General features: G+C 35.9%; 1 non-coding gene across 1 annotated transcript; it reads right to left on the bottom strand.

The window, feature by feature from the left end:
• Positions 1 to 23,733: 23,733 nt before the first annotated feature.
• LOC112768060 (small nucleolar RNA R71) lies at positions 23,734 to 23,840 on the bottom strand. The gene has a single exon (XR_003185500.1). It is a non-coding gene; the product is annotated as a small nucleolar RNA R71 (small nucleolar RNA).
• Positions 23,841 to 24,525: the final 685 nt, after the last annotated feature.

Raw genomic sequence — 24,525 nt, 5'->3', positions numbered from 1 at the left:
GGACAGGAATGGCTTAGAGAATGGAAAGGAAGCATGCAAAAGTGGAAGGAATACAAGAAATTGAAGGAATTGTTAAGCTGTCAAGCCTGACCTCTTCGTACTTAATTGATCATAACTTGAGCTACGGAGGTCCAAATGAGGCGGTTCCAGTTGTGTTGGAAAGCTAACATCCGGGACATCAAAATGATATAAAATTTGTCATAGTTACCTTGCTGTTAGGCGACACGTATGCGTGGATGACGCGTACGCATGGATAGTGCGGCAGACAAGCGACGCGTACACGTAACCGAACCACGTGCTGTAGGTATCAGAAATCGCTGCGGGCGATTTCTAGGCTGTTTTTGGCCCAGTTTCAAGCTCGAAAAACACATATTAGAGGCTGCAGAGTGGGAAAATCACATTCATTCATTCACATAATTTTAGGTTTTAGATGTAGTTTTCTAGAGAGAGAGGCTCTCTCCTCTCTCTAGGTTTTAGGGTTCTTAGCTTTAATTCTTCTCAAATTTAGATTTCTATTTTACTTTAATTTAGTTTTCTTATACTCTTATTAGTTCTAGAACTTTATTTTATCTATTTCTTTTGTTGGTTTATTTATTTTTCCAATTTAATTTATGAACCCTTTATGTTAGATTCAATTTTCTATTTAATGTAATTTGAGGTATTTCATGTTTATTACTTCTTCTCCCATTTGTTGTCATTGATTCCTTGCAATTGGTTGCTTAGGTTTTATTATCTCGTTAATTTCTATGTTTTTATGTTTTGTCTTCCAAGTGTTTGATAAAACGATTGGTTAGATTTTAGGGTAGATTTTTCTCCTCTTGGCTTTGGTTGAGTAATTGGAGACTCTTGAGTTATCAAACTCCCTTGTTGATTGATAATTGAAAGTTGCTAGTTGATTTGGATCCCTCTAAAGCTAGTATTTCCTTAGGAGTTGACTAGGACTTAAGGAATCAAATTGATTCATCCACTTGACTTTCCTTCATAGTTAGAGGTTGACTAAGTGGGAGCAATAGACAATTCTCATCACAATTGATAAGGATAACTAGGATAGGACTTCTAATTCTCATACCTTGCCATGAGCTTTATTAGCTATTAGTTTAATTCTTGAAATTTACTTTTCTTGTACCCCAAAAAGATACAATCTCATAACCAATTATAAGTACACTTTCCTGCAATTCCTTGAGAGACGACCCAAGGTTTAAATACTTCGGTTAATATTTTTATTGGGGTTTGTTACTTGTGACAAACAATTTTTTGCATGAAAGGATTCTTTGTTGGTTTAGATACTATACTTGCAATGAGGACATGCTAATGTTTAAGTGTGGGGAGATTTGATGCACCACTATTTCGTGGTACATTTTGTACTTAATTGAGTGGATTTTATCCACTAAACTCACACTTATTCATATAATTCGTATGTTTTACATTTTCCTTCCTAATTTTGTGCTATGATCAAAAACATGCTTCTTTGGCCTTAAATTTGCTAATTTTAATCCTCTCTTATTACCATTCGATGCCTTGATATGTGTGTTTAGTGTTTTCAAGGTTTATAGGACAGGAATGGATTAAAGGATGGAAAGGAAGCATGCAAAAGTGGAAGGAATACAAGAAATTGAAGGAATTGTTAAGCTGTCAAGCCTGACCTCTTCGTACTTAATTGACCATAACTTTAGCTACGGAGGTCCAAATGAGGCGGTTCTAGTTGCGTTGGAAAGATAACATCCAGAGCTTCAAAATGATATAAAATTTGCCATAGTTTCCTTACTGGTAGGCAACGCGTACGCGTGGATGACGCGTACACGTAGATAGTGCGGCAGACAAGCGATGCGTACGCGTGACCGAACCATGTGCTGTACGTATCAGAAATCACTGGGGGCAATTTCTGGGCTGTTTTTGGCCCAGTTTTAAGCCCGAAAAATACAGATTAGAGGCTGCAGAGTTGGAAAATCACATTCATTCATTCATACAACTTTCATTCACATAATTTTAGGTTTTAGATGTAGTTTTCTAGAGAGAGGCTCTCTCCTCTCTCTAGGTTTTAGGGATCTTAGCTTTAATTCTTCTCAAATTCATATTTCTATTTTACTTTAATTTAGTTTTCTTCTACTCCTATTAGTTCTAGAACTTTAGTTTATCTATTTCTCTTGTTGGTTTATTTATTTTCCTAATTTAATTTATGAACCCTTCATGTTAGATTCAATTTCCTATTTAATGCAATTTGAGGTATTTCATATTTATTACTTATTTTCTCATTTGTTGTCATTAATTCCTTGCAATTGGTTGCTTAGGTTTTATTATCTCTTGTTAATTTTTATATTTTTATGTTATGTCTTCCAAGTGTTTGATAAAATGCTTGGTTGGATTTTAGAGTAGATTTTTCTCCTCTTGGCTTTGGTTGAGTAATTGGAGACTCTTGAGTTATCAAACTCCCTTGTTGATTGATAATTGAAAGTTGCTAGTTGATTTGGATCCCTCTAAAGCTAGTCTTTCCTTAGGAGTTGACTAGGAGTTGAGGAATCAAATTGATTCATCCACTTGACTTTCCTTCATAGTTAGAGGTTGACTAAGTGGGAGCAATAGACAATTCTCATCACAATTGATAAGAATAGCTAGGATAGGACTTCTAATTCTCATACCTTGCCAAGAGCTTTATTAGCTATTAGTTTAATTCTTGCAATTTACTTTTCTTGTTCCTTATTCAAAATCCCAAAAAGATACAATCTCATAACCAATTATAAGTACAATTTCCTGCAATTCCTTGAGAGACGACCTGAGGTTTAAATACTTCGGTTATTATTTTTATTAGGGTTTGTTACTTGTGACAAACAATTTTTTGCATGAAAGGATTCTTTGTTGGTTTAGATACTATACTTGCAACGAGTATTTATTGTGAAATTCTAAACCGTCAAAAATTCGTTCATCAGCACCTCATGTAGGCGTCTGGATTTTTGAAGCGAAGTGGTTGTCGGACTACTTTTGTTGTATAGTTATGTATATATATGTATTTAGTTTTCTTTCCGCATAACCTGTTCCTTTTGATCCTCTTAGAGGTTTATGGAGACACAGAATTTTGTTTATGTAAATTTGGGTTTTGGATATGTATATACATGTGTATATATTCTCCGACTAGTGTTGACTTTGCGGACTGAGTCAAGAGCTTGTGACTTTGTATCTTTGGCCTTCTGTTCCTGTTTTTGTTACCTTATACTTAACAACCACAGCTTTCTTAGTATGCAAGATAACTCGTTTCTTGAGCATTGCGCTTTTATTTCGCGATTTTTATTTCATCTGTTCTTCAAGGCTCCTAGTATACTATAATCTTTCTGCTATTATATGTACATATTTTATTTTAGAGGTCGTAATACCACACCACCTCTGTTTTACGGCTTAAGCGTAAAGCTCAATGTGGTAGGGTGCTACAATTATTATTATCCACTAATTAAAGTAGAAGATAAAGAATCATATAATTAATGAACCATTATTAGGATTGGTGAAAATTATAGCATGAATTATTGTGAATACAACTATCTACTAATAAAATTATTGTACATGAATGAGAATTAGAACTATATCAATTAATATAATTAGAATGAATAAAAATATTAATGATTGATAATTAGTTTAATAATGCATTGAATATTGATTTGATATAATTATAATAAAGATATTTTATTAAAATAATATAATTATACATTATTCATGAACTAATTGTAATATAATTAGAATAAATTCATTTGAAAGAAAAAAAAATTTATGTGTAATCTTCATAAATTATATAACACCCCGAGTTTTTTAAAATTAAATAATTAGCTATTTATGAGCTAAAATATTATATTGAGATGTAGTTTTTAAAAAAAATATTTTTAACAAAATAATTAAATAAAATCTTATGATTATTGAAGTTTAATTTAATTATTACTTATTCTATTAAATTTTTAAATTATTTATCAAAAAAATAATTTGATAAGACAAAAATTAAATTCTTCATCATCATCATCATCATCATCATCATCATCATCATCATCATTATCATCATCATCATCATCATCATCATCATCATCATCATCATCATCATCATCATCATCATCATCATCATCATCATCATCATCATCATCATCATCATCATCATCATCATCATCATCATCATCATCATCATCATCATCATCATCATCATCATCATGCCCGAAACATTTAAAGAAACAAAAGAAAAGAAAATAGAACTTATATGCATGTATACACATTTAAAATCAAGCCACGTTGCATTTATATATATATATATAACAAATGACTCATGTTTCCTTGCTTCCATTAATCAATAGTTATACTTCATTCATTTCTTCCTTAACCACCGAAAGGAATGACCGAGAGAGAAGAGAGAAACCGTGAAAACTCCTGAGTTTCTGGCTTCGATTTCTTGTGATCCGTAACTTCAATTAAAAATCTAATCCGGTGAAAGTGTTCGTATCCGTCCGGTAAAAGTTGACGGTGACGTAGCTCCTCTTCCCCTTGAGTTCGCCAATCAGAGTTCTAGGAGACACAGACAATTTCTGACGTTTTCTTCTTCAGCAACTCGGTCAAAAAGTTTCTCCAAAATTTTCGTTGATTCTGATTTCGTACGAAGGTAGGGATTTCATGTTAAAATTAACTATTTTAATTTATGAATGCCATGGAAGTCTAGTGGATATTTGCAAATAATTTATTATTGTTTGGAATGACTGAATGTGATGAATATGTATTTGATTTCTTGATTATTTAGGAATGATGAGAATTCTAATTGTTGAGTTGGAAAGTCAGTTTGATTTCTTGGTATTGAACTAGGATTTGAAAATGATTTCTAATTTTGGAAATGTTTGAAAAGAGGTTGAGAATGGTTTGATTGGGACCCGAAAAGGGTGGCAAAGTCCGAGTTTTAGGGGAGATACTGTCAAAATTTTATTATGAAACTTAAGACTTTATTTGAAATATTTAGAAAAAGGTTGGACATGAAAAATTGTATTATTTGGCTTTTGATTTATTAAGAAAAGATTTACGTTTGGGTTTGATTTATTAAGAAAGACTTTATGTTTTGAGTTTGACTGTCGTCATCCCTAAAGTCTCGAGACCCTGCCATGAGATTTACTTAATAAATGATTCTTTTAAAGAGGTTTAAATCTGAAATAGTTTTGAAGTTGGGTTGGGAAAATCATGGTTAAGAAAGAACTGGTTCTTGTATGAAAGAAGAACTTGTTGTAAGTAAAGTAGTTTCGGAGGTTTGGAAAGGTTATAAAGAGAGGTGTTGCTTTTAAATAAAAATGACTTGAATTTGATTTATTAAGTAAAGGGACCTCTGCCAAAGAAGAGCAGAGAACAGTAACTGAAAAGATATTGAGTGTTGTTGGGCCTTAGTGCCAAGTGTCTAGTGAGGACGGCGATACGTAACGCTCACTTGACACAATAGAGATGGCTGAGTGAGAATGGCGATACATAACGCTCACTGGAGGGCGTGGGCTTTATGTGTGAATGATTGAGCGGGGATGCTTGTGTGTACGGAATGGCTTCCAAGAGAAAGTGGCACATGCTTCAAATGGAGAATCAGTGCCTGCAAGTACTTGAGAGGTCATGTTCGGCATACTTCAGCTGGAGAATCAGCGCCTGCAAGAAGTAAAAACTTGCAGAGGTTATGCCGATGGAATGCCTTATCTGACTTGCGAGTCGGATTGCGTCGGGTGCGGGTCGAAACCGACAAATGAGCTCATTACCTGCGATAGGACTAGACATGCATCATCATTGTTTGCACATTTGCATTTGATTGTGTTTGCTTATCTTGTCTCTCGGTGATTGTGCTGTTTGTCTTATTGCTATTCGTTTGTGTGTTGATTTGTTTCCTGTACTATTAGTTTGTGTATTGAGGTAACTGAGAATTGAGGTTGTGATTGAGATTTGTCTTAAGTTCGGAAAATTTAAAGAAGCTAATTAATTATATAAAGTAATAGTAAAAAGTATTTTCAAAAGGTTTGATAAAAATATAGTTTTATTAAGTAAAGTTAATTATTTGCATTTTATTTCATTACTCTTACGGTATTCTCATTCCCTACTGAGAACACGTGGTTTGTTCTCACCCCAAAATGTTTCACCCTTTCAGTGACACATGTTCGAAGACTCAGTTTAAAGTTGCAGGCGATTATTAGTCTTATTTGAGTTAAGTTTATGTGTTGAGTCACTTTCCTAGAATTCCCTCGCCTTTGTTAGTTAAGATTTTATTTTATACAGAGAGATAGGAGTTGTATCTGAGTTTCATTTGAATTCTTTTGTATGATATTTATTATTATTAATAACTATGTGGCTAGTATTGCTTGGAGATCTTTGATATACGATTTTAATTAATAGAAATAAAACTTTTCGGCTTTTTCCTAAAAATTGAAACGCGAAATCAAACTAAAGGCTCAGTATTAAATAGTAAATACGGAAAACATGTCAGTAATGTCTCACTTTTGGTACGTTAATAACGTGCTAAAAGTTAGGGTGTTACATTATGGTATCAGAGCAGTTCGTTTCTGTTAGAGCCTTGGGAATGAACTGATCATACTTCAATGCATACTTTGAATGTTTGTCATGCAATAGGACTTGTCTTAATGACAAGAGTTTGAGTTTCACATGCATGACTGTTTGATGAATAACGCTGTTAGTCTACCATTGCATACCTCATAGTATTAGGTATGGCCAACTTAATACTAATGATTTAGGTATATGAGAACACTAATAGATTATCATAGATAAAATAGACGTAATAGATTATGCGAATTATGGGATCTGGGGATGTTAGAGGTTACGAAGATAGCTTGGTTTCAAAGCATAGTCCTTATTCGTGCTAATGTGGATTTCTTCCTTGATTTCTCGTAGTGAATTCCTTGTTTCGAATTTCTTTCTTGGGAAATGATTGATTTATATTCCAACCATATCTTACCATTCATGCATATCCTTGTTAGAGCCTAATCTTAAGTATCTTTCCAAATCTTCGCAGCACACTACACCTTTTCTGTTATCCTCATAAGATATAATTTATTTCACATTTGAAAAACAGAACGTGCTAAACCTTCCTATTCTTTTTCTTTGATGTTTTTGAAAATGGAGTTGATATGAATCTTTTTCATCCTATATCAATTTTCGAGGAACAAAAATTTTTGTAAGGATGGTAGAATATAATACCCCAAGTTTTTGAAAATTAAATAATTAGCTATTTATGAGCTAAAATATTATATTGAGATGTAGTTTTTAAGAAAACTATTTTTAACAAAATAATTAAATAAAATCTTATAATTATTGAAGTTTAATTTAATTATTACTCATTCTATTAAATTTAAATTATTTATAAAAAAAATAATTTGATAAGACAAAAAATTAATTTATCACCATCACCATCACCATCACCATCACCATCATCCTCCTCCTCCTCCATGGCCGAAACATTTAAAGAAACAAAAGAAAAGAAAATAGAACTTACATGCATGTATACACATAGATTTAAAATCAAACCACGTTGCCTTTATATATATAAAACACAAATGACTCATGTTTCCTTGCTTCCATTAATTAATAGTTATACTACATTCATTTCTTCCTTAACCACTGAAAGGAATGACCGAGAGAGAAGAGAGAAACTGTGAAAACTCCTGAGCTTTCGGCTTTGGTTTCTTGTGATCCGTGACTCCAATTAAAAATTTAATCCGATAAAAGTGTTCGTATCCTTCTCTTCTATATGTTGGTGTTACTTTTGTCCAGTAGAAGTTGACAGTGACATAGCTCCTCTTCCCCTTGAGTTCAGCCAATTGGAGTTCTAGGAGGCACAGACGATTTTTTACGTTTTCTTCTTCAGTAGTTCGGTAAAAAAGTTTCTCTTAAATTTTCGTTGATTCTGATTTTGTACGAATGTAGGAGATTTCATGTTGAAATTAACTGTTTTAATTTATGAATGCCATGGAAGTCTAGTAGATATTTGCAAATAATTTATGATTGTTTGGAATGACTGAATGATAAATTTGAATTGTATTTGTGACTGAATGTGATGAATATGTATTTGATAATTAAGATTTGTGCCAGTCTAGAATTTCTCAATAAAAGAATTACTTCGTTGATAGCATAGTCTAAACCGGCAATTAAATCCCAACATCAAAGTTTAGAAATAAAGATATTATCACAATCCAAAACAAATATAAATTGGAAGTTTTAAATTCCGGGTCGTTCTCCCTAGGAATTGCAATTAATTGTCATATTATTGGCTACGAGAAAATTGGGGTTTTTGGTTGAAATAAGTAAGAAATGTAAGAGGCAAGAAATTAAATAAGCATGCAAGGAAATTAAAACTGAAAGCAATTAAATCAAAAATGGAAATTAAGTGTCAAAAAGGACTCTTGGCAAGAATTGGGGGAATTAAGGATTCCTATCCTAGTTATGGACCACAAACATGGTAATTGTGTAGAATTAATCCCAATTAGTCAATCCTAACATCGAGGATTAGTCAAAAGGGTATAGGTGATCTCAATCTACAAGTCCTAGCCAACTCTATTAATGGGAAGCTTAGAGTTAGTAGAAACCAAACCAACTAACAATCCTCACACAATGTGGAATGGACATCCACCACTCTAGTTCACCCAATTACCTAATTTCCCAACCAAGAGTGTGAAAAACTAGGCAAAATTCCAAACCAAGCATTTTATCAAATACTTGAAAGGCATAAAAGGAAAGCATGGTAAAATAACAAGGAATAATAAATGTTACAACTACCAAGCAAGGAAAGTGAGAATAACAACATAATTAAGCAATAAAGGAACATAAAACATAAATTGCATTAAATGGGAATCAAAATAACAAGAGTGCTCATAAACATAAAAAGTAAGCAAAATGAGAAATTAACAAGGTAAACTAAGAAAATTTAGACAATAGAACAAAGAAAGGTAGAAAAAACTAGATGAAAACAAGAATTAAAAAGAGAAATTACAAAGAAATTAAACTATAAACCCTAATTTCTAGAGAGAAGGGGGAGCTTCTCTCTCTAGAAAATGACCTACATCTACATGATGCTAAAAAAAACCCTAATTCCCCCCCCTTTTACACGGAATGATAGCTCCCTTGATATAGCAAGAATCAGCTTCAAAAAGTCCCAAAACCGGGCTCTGGAGGCCCAGAAATCGCCCCCAGTGATTTGCATTAATGAGGTCACGTGCTGGGACTTGTGCGTACGCACAGGTGTGTGTGTGTGTATGCACACATGCTGATTTTCCTCCTGTGTGTGGTCACAGACCTGTGCATGGGAACACATGCTGATTTCCATTCTGTGCGTGGACACAGGTGCTGATTTTGACCCTTGTGCGTAGGCACAGATGGTGTGCGTGGGCACACTCTGAAATGCTTTTCTCCTTTAATTTCTTCATGTTTTCTCCCAATTCCATGCTTTTCTTCCACTCTTATCAAGCCATTCCAACCTATTACACCTGAAATCACTTGTCAAAACCATCAAGGCATCGAATGGGATAAAAGTGGGATAAAAGTGATTAAATTAAGCACAAAATAGCATGTTTTCACAATTAGGTTCAATTTAGGGAGAGAACACAAAAGTATGCTATTTAGATGAATAAATGTGGGTTTATGTGATGAAATCAACTCAAATCAAACCAAAATTTATCATCAAATATGGATTTATCATTACCCAGGAATAAAGGGAAGGAACGTCCCCGGCTGGAATCACCGGAGCACCCACACCCTCTGTCCTCCGCCGAGACATACCTAAAACAGAGGGGAGCACCACCATCAGCCCAAGAACGCAGCAAAAAAGGTGGAAAAAATGGAACAATGCTACTACCTACCACAAACTACACTTAACACAGTGGTGCTCATCCCCTCCAAGGCAAAACCCACTACCCTATCCGAAACCCAATACTACAGAGCAAAATAAATAAAAACAAAGGAGAGGGGTACCAACCTGATTCAGTTAAAGCGAAAGAAGAATGTAGAGCTAGCGCACGAACAACAGAGGGAAACAAAACACCAAAGAGCAGAATATGAAGAGTTTCCTCCGTTCAGAAATGAGAAGAAAGACAAAAAGAAGACAAACGCGAACGGAGGGAAATAAAAAAGAAATGGAACGATTACTGAAGCGTTCTCGAAAAGCAAAGGTCAAATATGGAACGACTGAAATGACTCCCTTGCATTTAATGCCACTTAAATGCATCGAGAAATGAAAACTGCCCTTCGAGAAAAGCAACAAGCATGCGAAAAGACTCCCAGACAGCAAACCCGGCCAAAACGAAGAACTTATGCGAACCTTGATGCGTGAGCATCTTTCCTATCTTTTCCTAGTGAATTTGCATCTAAATTATTGAGTTTAATAAAGAATTAATTATCTTTTAGCCAATATGGATGCTACTTTGAGTCTTTTGCAATTTTGTTTATTTTAGGTAGCATTCGGCTGGATTTGATGGAGTTTCTGTAGCACAAGTATTAAGGAAGATGGCAGCGAGGAGCGACGCGTGCGCGTACTTGACGCGCACGCATGATTTAGAGCTTTCTATGGCAACGCGTGCGCGTGACTGATGTGTACGGGTGATTTGAAGATTTGCTCAGCGACGCGTATGCGTGACTGATGCGTGCGCGTGACACGCGAAGAAGACCATCGACGCGTATGCGTGACATGCGCCACATGCAGAAAACGCAGAAAAATGCTGGGGCAATTTTGACTGCTGTTTGACCCAGTTTTCAGGCCAGAAAACACATATTAGAAGCTGCAGAATGGACGAAACAAGTGGTCCCCATCCATCAATTGAAGACTTGATTATTTAATTAATTCTGATTAAAACTTTAATTTTTATTTTAAAAAATAGGAAAAAATATTATTTTAGTTTTAGAAGATAGATTTTAAATTTATTAGGATTAGATATAAAAGGGGATTGGAATTAGTTAACTTTTCATTCCACCACAACACAACATTATTCTATACCAATTTACATTCCGTAATCCTAGTTTTCTACTCTGAACCATGAGCAACTAATCCTCGTCGCCCAGTTTTAATTTTCTTTCTCTCTCTCCCAATCCTAATTCTCTCTTGTTCTTTTATCCTTTTATTATTCTTTCATCTTACTATTTGTTTTTGTTTTCAGTTCTTCTTTACTTGAGGATAAGCAAACCTTTAAGTTTGGTGTTGACGCTTCACCAAGAAGTTTTCTGTTTATTATTATGGCACCAAAGGGAGGCGAATTATCTTCACAGGAGGAGCATAACCTGAAGAATAAAATGACCGCTAGGATAACTAAGGTGGTTGAGTTCCTTTCATTCTATATTCCTTCCCTCTTTTATTATATTATGTTTCAGTTTTCTGCTATTTTGCTTTGTTTGTTGCATGATCCTTTATTAGTTAGAATCCTAGGTCTAGTTTAGTTTTCTCTTAATTGTTTTAATTCTGAAAATATGTCTCATGTATTACTCACTGAGCTTGAATTCAAATAAAAAATATAGAAGTGATGTATTGCATGAGAAAGTGAGTTTATATTGAAAAATAGTCTTATTTACTTAGATGTGGTGGTACTTTTTGTGATTCTGAATGCATGACATGAACAAGTGCATATTTAAATTTGAATCAAAGAATGTTAATGTACAAGGAATAGGGATTTAGAGAAGTATTATGATTTTTATGAAATAAACAAAAATTTAATCCTTGAAGCAAAAGAAACAACATGAAGAAAAAGAAAAAAAAAGTATAATAAGCAAGGTCCAAGGCTCTGAGCATCAATGACTAGGGAGGTCAGACATGATTAAAAGCTCAAAGAGTTGTTTCCCTAGTTATATGCTTGTGGTGTTCTTGTGTCAAGTAATCCTTGAGACAAAACATTTCGAGTCGAGATCAATTGAAATTAAAAGAGTATGCCAAAGGCTTTGAGCACCACTGTCTGGGAGTAATTGAAAGAAAAATCAGAACTTCAAAAGAGTTCCCCAGTTAAGTGCTTGTGGTGTTTTTGTGTTGAGTAAAACTTGAGACAAAATATTTAAAGTCACGGCTAGGCTCAAGGTGCAAAGTACCAAAGAAAAGAAATTGTTGTGTTCAAGGATTAAATTAGAGTTACAAAAGATCAGAGAATTCATAATATTATCCGGATTCTAATTCCGAATGACAGTGACATCCTTCTGATTTAAAGGAAAGTGAGATGCCAAAACTATTCAGGATTGCAGTTGTAAACCCCACTATAAGAAGAGACATGAGCTTAATCGAACTCTCATTCTCATGCAAATTCACATTCTAAGCCTATATTAGTTTGGTTGCTTGAGGACAAGCAACAATTCAATTTTGGTGTTGTGATACGTGAGCATCTTTCCTATCTTTTCCTAGTGAATTTGCATCTAAATTTTTGAGTTTAATAAAGAATTAATTATCTTTTAGCCAATATGGATGCTACTTTGAGTTTTTTGCAATTTTGTTTATTTTAAGTAGCATTCGGTTGGATTTGATGGAGTTTCTGTAGCACAAGAATTAAGGAAGATGGCAGCGAGGAGCGATGCATGCGCGTACTTGACGCGCACGCGTGATTTAGAGCTTTCTATGGCGACGCGTGCGCGTGACTGACGCGTACGCGTGATTTGAAGATTTGCTCAGCGACGCGTATGCGTGACTGACGCGTGCGCGTGACACGCGAAGAAGACCATCAACGCGTACGCGTGATTGACCCGTACGTGTGACATGCGCCACGTGTAGAAAACGCAGAAAAATGTTGGGGGCGATTTCGACTGCTATTTGACCCAGTTTTCAGCCCAGAAAACACATATTAGAAGCTACAGAATGGACGAAACAAGTGGTCCCCATCCATCAATTGAAGACTTGATTATTTAATTAATTCTGATTAAAACTTTAATTTTTATTTTAAAAAATAGGAAAAGATATTATTTTTGTTTTAGAAGATAGATTTTAAATTTATTAGGATTAGATATAAAAGGGGATTGTAATTAGTTAACTTTTCATTCCACCACAACACAACATTATTCTATACCAATTTACATTCTGTAATCCTAGTTTTCTACTCTGAATCATGAGCAACTAATCCTCCATTGTTAAGGTTAGGAGCTCTGTCTATTTGTATGAATTGATTTTATTGCTTTTTCTATTTTAATTCAAGTATGGATTTATAATTTAAGAATTGTTTTCGCTCTTTATCTTATGAATTTGGGTGGAACGGAAGTATGACCCTCTTTCTAATTGAGTTCTTGTATAACTTGGAAAAGCTCTTTACTTGAACAACAGCTTGAAAACATATTCTCCTAAATTTTAATTATCTGGATTTAACGAGATACGTGACATATAATCCTTTTATTTTTTGGGTAATTAGAATTTTTGTGGCATATAAACTGGAATTTGATCATCACCCTCTAATTGGAATTAATTGACCAAGGAATTGGCAGTTGATAAATTTTAGGGGAGACTAGAAAGGTCTAAGGAATTAGGGTCTAGTCACACATAGTTTGCCATGAATTAAATCCTACATGATTAAAATAGTTAGTAAGAAAAGTTAATCCGGAAAAATAGATAACACTGAAACCTTAACTGCCTTCTCGATACTTTACTCCCAATCCATTTACTTTACTATTTTAATTTCTGTATGATTGTTTAATGCTCTTTGAATATTCAAACACTCTTTTCTGTTTGTCTAACTAAGCCAATCAATCAATCATTGTTGCTTAGTCCTTCAATCCTCGTGGGATCGACCCTCACTCACCTGAGGTATTACTTGGTACGACCCGGTGCACTTGCCGGTTAGTTTGTGGTTAGAAATTCCGCACCAAACCCAAAACAACGGCCTCCACGACATGACAACTAAAGTCGCCCAACCGGGTATTTTGACAAATCACTAACTCCCGTCATCCCTGAAAGACCCGACGAAGCCACGCACGGCAAGCGAAGAACCTCCAGCGGTGAAGAACGACCTCACTCACTCTCCCGTTGCGGGGGCAACTGTTACGGATCCTATCCTCGGATCCCCCAAACCCGAAATGGCTCTGAGGCCAGACTCCTGGGTCGGACCATTTTCCTCTTCTAGAAGCTCAAAAAACCGGCCTGTTGGATCTCCTAACCAACATTCAAATTCAAATACCTCCCTAATTTTACTCAAACAATATAAGATAAGATAAGCTACCTCCACCTATATAAAGGGAGCCTCAGACTCCCTCAGGTATGCAACTCATTCCTCACACCTTATACCTCTTAGATCCATTCTGAATTGGGCATCGGAGTGTCTTTGCATGTATCACCCCCCATTGCTCCAGTTGATGCGTGAGCATCTTTTCTATCTTTTCCTAGTGAATTTGCATTTGAATTGCTAAGTTTAATTAAGATTTAATATATTTTAGCCACTATGAATGCTACTTTGAGTTGTGTACAATTCTGTTTATTTTATGTATCATTTTGGATGAATTTAACAGAGTTTGAGTCAAGGATAGAGAAAGGAGAGATTTGAAGGCAAAGCTACCACCTCCACGCCAAACTTGAGACACTCAAGTTTGGCGCCACCTCAAAAATCCCTAAGAAAGCAATGCTGCCACCTCCACGCCAAACTTGGCTTCTCCCAAGTTTGGCGTCAACTCCATTATCCAAGAAGAGCGTTCAGTCTCCTCCACGCCAAACTTGAAGAACTTCAAGTTCCGCACCAGCATGAAGTCTCCAAGGGAAGATACGCGCATCACTCCACGCCAAACTTGACCATTGTTAAGTTTGGTGCCACAAGCCAAGAAGAAAAAGAAGAATTCTCTGCCTCCTCCACGCCAAACTTGGATTCTTCCAAGTTTGGCGCCAACCCTAATGAAGCCAGTGGTCCCCAACCTCGTCTAAAGGCTCGCACAGATCATTCATGCAGTTTTGATTAAATTTTATTTTATTTATAATTAGGAAAAGATATTACTTAGTTTTAGGAAATATATTTTTACATTAATTAGGTTTAGATATAAAAGGGAAAAGAATCAGTCCTTCGGTCTCTTCTTTTCTCTTCTACCTCATTTTGCAATTTATAGTTTTATAGAATCCTAGTTTTTTCTCTGAACCATGAGCAACTAAACCTCCACTGTTAAGGTTAGGAGCTCTGTCTATTGTATGGATTGATACTATTATTTTTCTATTTTAATTCATGTACTGATTTTTATTTCAAGAATTATTTTTGTTCTTTATCTTATGAATTTGGGTGGAACAGAAGTATGACCCTTGTTCTAATTGAGTTCTTGTATAACTTGAAAAAGCTCTTTACTTGAACAACAACTTGAAAACAATTGCTCCTAAACTACTAATTATCTGGACTTAACGGGATACGTGACATATAATCCTCTTATATTTGGGTAATTAGGGTTTTTTTGGCATATAAACTAGAATTCAACTTCACCCTCTAATTGAAATTAAGTGACCAAGGAATTGGCGGTCGATGAAGGTTAGAGGAGACTAAAAAGGTCTAAGAAATTAGGGTTTAGTCACATATAGTTTTCCATGAATTGAATCTTGGATGATTAAAATAGTTAGTAAGAAAAGTTAATCCAGAAGATAGATCTCTTTGAAACCTTAACTATTTCTCCATATATTATTAACAACTTGTTTACTGCTTACTTTCTGATATTCTGAATTTACTGTTAATGCTTTTGAACCTTCAAACACCATTTTCTGTTTGCCTAACTAAGTAAATCACTTAACCTTTATTGCTTAGTCCATCGATTCTTGTGGGATCGACCCTCATTCACCTGAGGTACTACTTGGTACGACCCGGTGCACTTGCCGGTTAGTTTGTGGTTATAAATTCCGCACCAAGTTTTTGACGCCGTTGCCATGGATTGACTGTGATTGACAACTACTAGTTGTTTGATTGCTTAGATTAGGCGTTTTAGCTTTAAATTTATTTAATTTTTGCACCTTAATTTTTGAATTTTTCTAGCTTTATTTTTCCTTAATTTCTGAAATTAAGTTTAGTGTTACCTAGTTAATTTTATTTTAATTTTTCTGTTTAATTTTCCTTGAAAATTTTGAATTTTTTTGGCTTGCTTTTGATCATTATTTTCGAATTTTTTTAGCATTAAGTAGTAAGTATTTTTATTTTATTGTTTTACACAAGTTACCTCACTGGGAATTCTCTACATTCTGACATAGAGAATCCCATATTTTCTTGTCTTTTATCAGTTTATGAGCAGGAACAGGGACAAAAAACCTCTATTAGACTTTGATCCTGAACCTAAAAGGACTTTGAGGCGGCGTTTGCAATACGCAAGACTTTACAAGGCTGCAGAGTCCATCATGGATCATAATAATACTGCTAATGCCAATATGGCAAATTTGAATGGGATTGGCAACCTAGAAGAGTGCTTGGCTCTTACACTGCTCCTAATGTAGATCTTTATGGCAAAAGCATTGTGGTGCCTCCTATAGCTGCAAACAACTTTGAACTGAAGCCACAACTAGTTACTCTTGTGCAACAAAATTGTCAATATCATGGACTCCCTCAGGAAGATCCAAATCGGTTTATTTCTGATTTTCTGCAGATTTATGATACTGTGAAAACTAATGGAGTGAATCCTGAGGTATACAAACTCATGCTCTTTCCATTTGCTGTGAAGGATAGAGCAAAGCTGTGGTTAGATTCTCAATCCAAGGAGAGTCTGGATACTTGGGATAAGGTTGTCACTGGATTTCTGACTAAATTTTTTCCACCTCAAAAGCTGACTAAGCTAAGGGTGGAGGTTCAGACTTTCAGACAAAAAGATGGTGAGACACTCTATGAAGCCTTGGAGAGATTCAAGCTACTGACTAGGCAATTCCCTCCGGACATGTTCTCTAGATGGACTCAGCTGGATATTTTTTATGAGGGCTTATGTTCTCTAGACCCCTCAAAAAAGAGGCATTTTGGAAGTGGAAGCTGTCGATGCTCTTCTTGCTCAGAACAAACTTTTATCTCAGCAAATAAGTCTAATTACTCAACAGTTGAGTGGAATGCAAGTTTCAGCTGTTAACACCCAGAATGCATAAAGCCTAAAACATTTAACACACGGATCATGGCATCGAATGGTATAAAGGGGAATTGAAATACACAAATTAAAGGCTTAGGAAGCAAGTTTTCAATCATAGAACAAAACTAGGAAGGAATTGTAAAATCATGCAAATAGTATGACTAAGTGTGTAAAGACTTGATAAAAGCTACTCAAATCAGCACAAGATAAACCATAAAATAGTGGTTTATCAATGCACCTCAAGAGGTCCCTTATAACATGACAGGTAATTTTATGCAAAATGAGAATTATGATTATGCTCAATCTTCTTCTGAACAGGTCAATTACATGGGGAGTGCTCCTAGACACCCCAATAATGATCCATACTCTAAGACCTACGATCAAGGGTGGAGAAATCACCCAAAATTTGGGTGGAGAGACCAACCTCAGAGATCTTATAATTTCAACAATAATTCTCAAGGCGGTTTTCAGCAGAATAATCATAATAACCGCCAATTTCAGTCTCATCAACAACAACCACCTCAGCAGGCAAATTCTCAGCCCCAGCAGAATTCTAACTGGGAGACAATGATGAATAGTTTTATGCAGGAAACCAGTGCTTCCATTAGAAATTTGGAGGTGCAAATGGACCAATTAAGCAAGCAAATACCTGAGAGGTCTTCAAGTACATTTTCTGGTGATACAGTGGTGAACCCAAGGGAAGATTGCAAGGCTATTCAATTGAGAAGTGGTAAAGTAGCTGGTTCTGAGACCAAGGTCAATGAAGAGCTAGTTAAAAAAGAAGCTCTAGAGGAGAAGAAGGAAGAAGTAGAGAACGCCTCTCCAAAGCGTGCGGACAACCCATTCCCATACTCTCTTGACACTTATCCTACATTGCCAAAGGCTCCTGAATACAAGCCAAAAATGCCATATCCTCAAAGACTTCAGAAGGCTTCCAAGGACAAGCAGTTTTCTAGATTTTTAGAAGTCTTCAAGAAGATGCAGATCAACATTCCTTTTGCAGAGGTTATTGGGTAAATGCATCTCTATGCTAAATTTATGAAAGAATTGTTAACTAACAAGAGAAATTGGAAGGAACAAGAGAAAGTGGTGTTGACCAAGGAATGCAGTGCTATTATTCAACATAACCTTCCTGAGAAGATGCAAGATCCAGGAAGCTTTGTCATTCCTTGTACCATCGGAGAGGTCAATATCCAGAGAGCTTTATGTGATCTTGGAGCTAGCATCAATCTCATGCCACTTTTAGTGATGAAAAAGCTCCAAATTGAGGAGGTAAAATCCACTCGTATTTCTCTTCAACTTGCTGATCTTTCTATTAAATTTCCTATGGGTGTTGTTGAGGATTTACTTGTGAAAGTAGGACCATTTATTTTTCCTGCTGATTTTGTTATACTGGATATGGAAGAGGATGTAAAATCCTCTATTATTCTTGGTAGACCCTTTTTAGCTACAGGTAGAGCCTTGATTGATGTGCAAAAAGGTGAATTAACCCTGAGGGTCAATGAAGAACAGGTGGTCCTTAATGTATTTGAAGCACTCAAACACCCTAATGATTCTAAAGGGTATATGAGAGTTGTTCTTGTTAAATAACTAGTTCAAGAGGTAATAGAAGCTGAGGTACTTGATGATGTTCTGGATCCTATTTCTGAGTATGAATTAGTGGAAATTGATGATTCACCACCCCAGAAAGCAATGGTAAACACACCTAAGAGAGAGGGTGAAGTCCCCAAGCTTGAGCTCAAACCTTTGCCTCCTTCTCTGAAATATGTGTTCTTGGATGAAAATGATTCATATCCAGTGATTATTAGCTCTTCCCTAAAGCCTGAAGAGAAAGAGGCACTTATTTCAGTGCTCAGGAGCCATAAAACAGCTCTTGGGTGGACCATTGGTGATTTAAAGGGGATTAGTCCGACCAAGTGTATGCACAAGATTCTTCTTGAAGATGATTCTAAATCAGTTGTGTAGCCACAAAGGAGACTCAATCCAACTATGAAAGAGGTGGTCCAAAAAGAGGTAATAAAACTATCGAAAGTCGGTATTATTACCATATTTCTGACAGCCCTTGGGTAAGTCCTGTGTAGGTAGTTCCCAAAAAAGGAGGGATGACAGTGATCAAGAATGAAAAGAATGAGCTTATTCCTACAAGAACCATCATAGGATGGAGAATATGCATAGACTACATGAGGCTCAAAACTGCTACAAGGAAGGATCACTTCCCCCTGCCTTTCATTGATCAGATGCTTGAGAGGTTAGCTGGTCATGCCTTTTATTATTTTCTAGATGGATATTCTGGATATAATCAAATTGCAGTGGACCCTCAAGATTAAGAGAATACAGCATTCACATGCCCTTTTGGAGTATTTGCTTACAGGAGAATGCCATTTGGATTTTGTAATTCTCCAGCAACTTTTCAGAGGTGTATGCTTTCAATTTTTTCTGATATGGTTGAAAAGTCCATTGAGGTATTTATGGATGACTTTTTTATTTTTGGTAGTTCCTTTGAATCATGCCTTAAGCATTTATCTCTGGTCTTGAAACGGTGTCAAGAATCAAACCTTGTTTTAAATTGGAAAAAATGTCATTTTATGGTTACAGAAGGTATTGTTCTTGGACACCGAATTTCAAGCAAGGGGATTGAGGTTGATAGAGCAAAGGTGGACGTAATTGAAAAATTACCACCACTATCTAATGTTAAGGCAGTCAGGAGTTTCTTGGAAAATGCAGGTTTTTATAAAAGATTTATATAGGACTTTTCAAAAATTGCTAAACCATTGAGCAACCTATTAGTTGTTGATGTTCTCTTTGTGTTTGATGCTGAATGCCTGCATGCTTTTGAAACTCTGAAAGTAAATCTTACCTCTGCTCCCATTATAGCTCCCCCTTACTGGGATTTATCATTTGAATTAATGTGTGATGCTAGTGATTTTGCTATAGGAGCTGTTTTTACTATGTCATTTACTATGCTATTCGTGTGTTAAATGATGCTCAAAAGAATTACACAATTACAGAGAAAGAATTATTAGCTATTATGTATACTGTTGATAAGTTTAGGTCCTATTTAATTGGTTCTAAGGTTATTGTTTATACTGATCATGTTGTTTTGAAGTACCTTCTAACCAAACAGGATTCTAATCCAAGATTAATCATATGGGTGTTACTCCTTCAGGAGTTTGATATTGAGATAAAAGACAGGAAAGGGTCAGAAAATCAAGTGGCTGACTACCTTTCCAGAATTGAGCCTGAAGAAGGAGTACAACCACCCACAGCTGTGACTGAGACATTTCCATATGAGCAACTGTTCCTTATTCAGCAGGTTCCATGGTTTGCAGACATTGCAAATTATAAAGCCATGAATTTCATTCCAAAGGAGTATAGTAGACAACAAGTGAAGAAGCTATTAACTGCTACAAAGTACTACTTTTGGGAGGAGCCGTACCTTTTTAGAAGATGCTCAGATGGTATAATTCGGAGATGTGTTCCAGATGAGAAGACACAGCAGATTCTTTGGCACTGTCATGGCTCTGATTATGGAGGCAACTTTGGTGGTAAAAGGACAGCTACAAAGGTCCTTCAGAGTGGTTTTTACTGGCCGACTCTCTTTAGAGATTCAAGATAATTTGTGAAGCATTGTGATAGGTGTGAAAGAGCTAAGAATCTCCTTGCCAACTATGAGATGCCACAGCAGGGGATTCTTGAGGTTAAGTTGTTTGATGTGTGGGATATTGATTTCATGGGACCTTTTCCACCCTCATATTCCAACAACTATATTCTAGTGGCAGTTGATTATGTGTCCAAGTGGGTGGAAGCTGTAGCTTTACCCACCAATGATGCCAAAGTGGTGATGAGCTTTCTTCAGAGATATATTTTCAGCCGATTTGGTGTCCCAAGGACACTCATTAGTGATGGTAGAACCCACTTCTGTAACAGACAGCTGGACTCACTTCTGTAGAGATATGGAGTCCGTCATAAAGTGGCAACTCCCTATCACCCTCAAACAAGTGGACAGGTTAAAGTTTCTAAAAGAGAACTCAAGAGAATTCTAGAGAAGATCGTTAGTGCCTCAAGGAAGGACTGGTCTAGGAAGCTTGATGATGCTCTCTGGGCATACCGGACAGCTTACAAGACTCATATTGGCATGTCCTCTTATCAGTTGGTCTATGACAAAGCCTGTCACTTGCCAGTTGAGCTAGAGCATAAAGCTTACTGGGCAATCAAGTATCTGAATTTTGATGATCATGCTACAGGAATAAAGAGAATGCTTCAGTTGAATGAGCTTGATGAATTCAGATATTTAGCCTATGAGAATGCCAATCTCTATAAGGAGAGAACTAAGATATGGCATGACAAGAAGATTGCCATCAGAGTCTTTGAGCCAGGTCAGAGAGTGCTTCTGTTCAATTCAAGGCTCAAACTCTTTCCCGAGAAGCTGAAATCCTGGTGGTCAGGTAATGCGTGAGCATCTTTTCTATCTTTTCCTAGTGAATTTGCATTTAAATTGTTGAGTTTAATCAAGAATTAATTATCTTTTAGCCAGTATGGATGCTACTTTGAGTCTTGTGCAATTCTGTTTACTTTAGGTAGCATTTGGTTGGATTTGATGGAGCTTCCGCAGAAAAAGAGAAGAAGGTTATATAGGCCAGGAATGGCTCAGAGGATAGAGATGAAGCTTGCATAAATGGAATCAGCACAAGAATTAAAGGAGATGACAGCGAGGAGCGACGCGTGCGCGTACCTGACGCATGCGCGTGATTTGGAGCTTTCCATGGCAACACGTGCGTATACCTGATGCGTACGCGTGACATGCGAAGAAGACCATCGACGCGTACGCGTGACTGACGCGTACACGTGACATGCGCCACGTGCAGAAAACGCAGAAAACGCTGATTTCAAATTCTGATTTAAACTTTAATTATTTTAAAATAGGAAAAGATATTATTTTAGTTTTTAGAAAATAGATTTTAAATTAATTAGGATTAGATATAAAAGAGAAAAGAAACTTTTCTATTGGGGATTCCAATTAGTTAACTTTTCATTCCACCTCAGCCCAATTTACAATCCTTGTTTTCTCTCTGAACCATGAGCAACTAAACCTCCACTATTAAGGTTAAGAGCTCTGTCTATTGTATGGATTGATACTATTATTTTTTCTATTTTAATTCATGTACTGATTTATATTTCAAGAATTGTTTTCGTTCTTTATCTTATGAATTTGGGTGGAACGAAAGTATGACCCTCTTTCTAATTGAGTTCTTGTATAACTTGGAAAAGCTCTTTACTTGAACAACAGCTTGAAAATAATTTCTCCTAAATTTCTAATTATCTGGACTTAACGGGATACATCACATATAATCCTCTTATATTTGGGTAATTAGGATTTCTATGGCATATAAATTAGAATTGAACTTCACCCTCTAATTGAAATTAAGTGACCAAGGAATTGGCGGTTGATGAATTTTAGAGGAGACTAGAAAGGTCTAAGGAATTAGGGTCTAGTCACATATAGTTTGCCATGAATTAAATCTTGCATGATTAAAATAGTTAGTAAGAAAAGTCAATCCGAAAAATAGATATCTCTGAATCCTTAACTGTTTCTCCATATATTATTCTCATCAATTTACTGCTTGCTGTTTTAATTTCCGAATTATTGTTTAATGCTTTTGAATACCAAAACACTCTTTTCTGTTTGTCTAACTAAGCCACTCACTCAATCATTGTTACTTAATCCATCAATCCTCGTGGGATCGACCCTCACTCACCTGAGGTATTACTTGGCACGATCCGGTGCACTTGCCGGTTAGTTTGTGGTTATAAATTCCACACCAAGTTTTTGGCGCTGTTACCGGGGATTGATAGTGATTAACAACTATCAGTTGTTTGGTTGCTTAGATTAGGTGTTTTAGTTTTTATTTTATTTAAATTTTACTTTAGTATTTTCGAAAAAAATATATAATATATATAGCACTAATATTTTTCCTTAATTTCTGAAATTAAGTTTGGTGCCCCTTAGTTAATTTCATTTTAATTTTCTTGTTTATTTTCTCTGTAAATTTTCAAAATTTTTTGGTCTAATTTCAGTTATCATTTTCAAAATTTTTCTGTTTTATTTATTTAGTATTTCTATTTTATTATTTTACATAGGTTACCTCACTGGGAATTCTCTACACTCTGACGTAGAGATTCCCATCTTTTCTTGTTTTCTGTTTGTTTATGCGCAGGAACAGAGACAAGGAACATCTCTTAGATTTTGATCCTGAACCTGAAAGAACTTTCAGGCGGCGTTTGCAACAAACAAGACTTTACAAGGCTGCAGAATCTACTATGGATCCTAATAATGCTGTTAATGCCAATGTGGCAAATTCGAATGGAAATGATCAACAAAGGAGAGTGCTTGGCTCTTACTCTGCTCCTACTGTAGATCTTTATGGAAAAAGTATTGTGGTGCCTCCTATAGCTGCGAACAACTTTGAGTTGAAGCCACAATTGGTCACCCTGGTGCAACAAAACTGACAGTATCATGGTCTTCCCCAAGAAGACCCAAATCAATTTATTTCTAACTTTCTATAAATTTGTGATATTGTGAAGACAAATGGAGTGAACCCAGAGGTGTACAAACTCATGCTCTTCCCGTTTTCTCTGAGGGATGGAGCAAAGCTATGGCTAGATTCCCAACCCAAGGAGAGTTTGGATACTTGGGACAAGGTTGTTACTGAGTTTCTTACTAAATTTTTCCCACCAAAGAAGCTGACTAAGCTTAGGGTGGAGGTTCATACCTTCAGGCAGAAGGATGGTGAAACTCTTTATGAAGCTTGGAAGAGGTACAAGCTATTGACTAGGCAATGCCCTCCGGACATGTTCTCTACATGGACCCAATTAGATATCTTTTATGATGGCTTGGGTGAAATGTCCAAGATGTGCTTAGATAATTCTGCAGATAGTTCATTGCAAAAGAAGAAGACACCGGAGGATGCTATTGAGCTGATTGAATTGGTTGCTAGTAACCAATATTTATACTCATCTAACAGAAATTCGGTGAACTCTGAGGCTCCTCAGAAGAAGGGTGTTATGGAAGTAGAAGCGCTTAATGCTATTCTTGCTCAGAACAAGCTTATGTCTCAACAAATAAATCTACTTACTCAGCGGATGGGTGGCATGCAAGTCTCAGCTATCAACACCCAAAATCCACCTCAAGAGGTCTCTTATGACATGACAGGTAATTTTGTGCAAAATGATAATTATGATTATGCTCAATCCTCTTCTGAACATGTCAATTACATAGGGAGTACTCCTAGAAATCCCAATAATGATCCCTATTCCCAGACCTACAATCAGGGGTGGAGAGAGCAACCTCAGAGGACACAGAATTTTAATAATAGTTCTCAGGGTAGTTTTCAACAGAAAAATTTTAATAACCACCAGTTTCAGTCATTTCAACAAGCAACTTCTCAGCCCCAGCAGAACAATGATTTGGAAGCAATATTGGCAAGTTTTAGATAGGAAACCAGAGCATCCATCAAGAACTTGGAGATTCAGATGGGTCAA

Source organism: Arachis hypogaea, chromosome 17 (assembly GCF_003086295.3).
Source record: "Arachis hypogaea cultivar Tifrunner chromosome 17, arahy.Tifrunner.gnm2.J5K5, whole genome shotgun sequence".
Classification (NCBI taxonomy): Eukaryota; Viridiplantae; Streptophyta; class Magnoliopsida; order Fabales; family Fabaceae; genus Arachis; species Arachis hypogaea.
The sequence above is the reverse complement of the archived record's forward strand: the minus strand, read 5'-3'. Positions and strand labels throughout refer to the sequence as shown.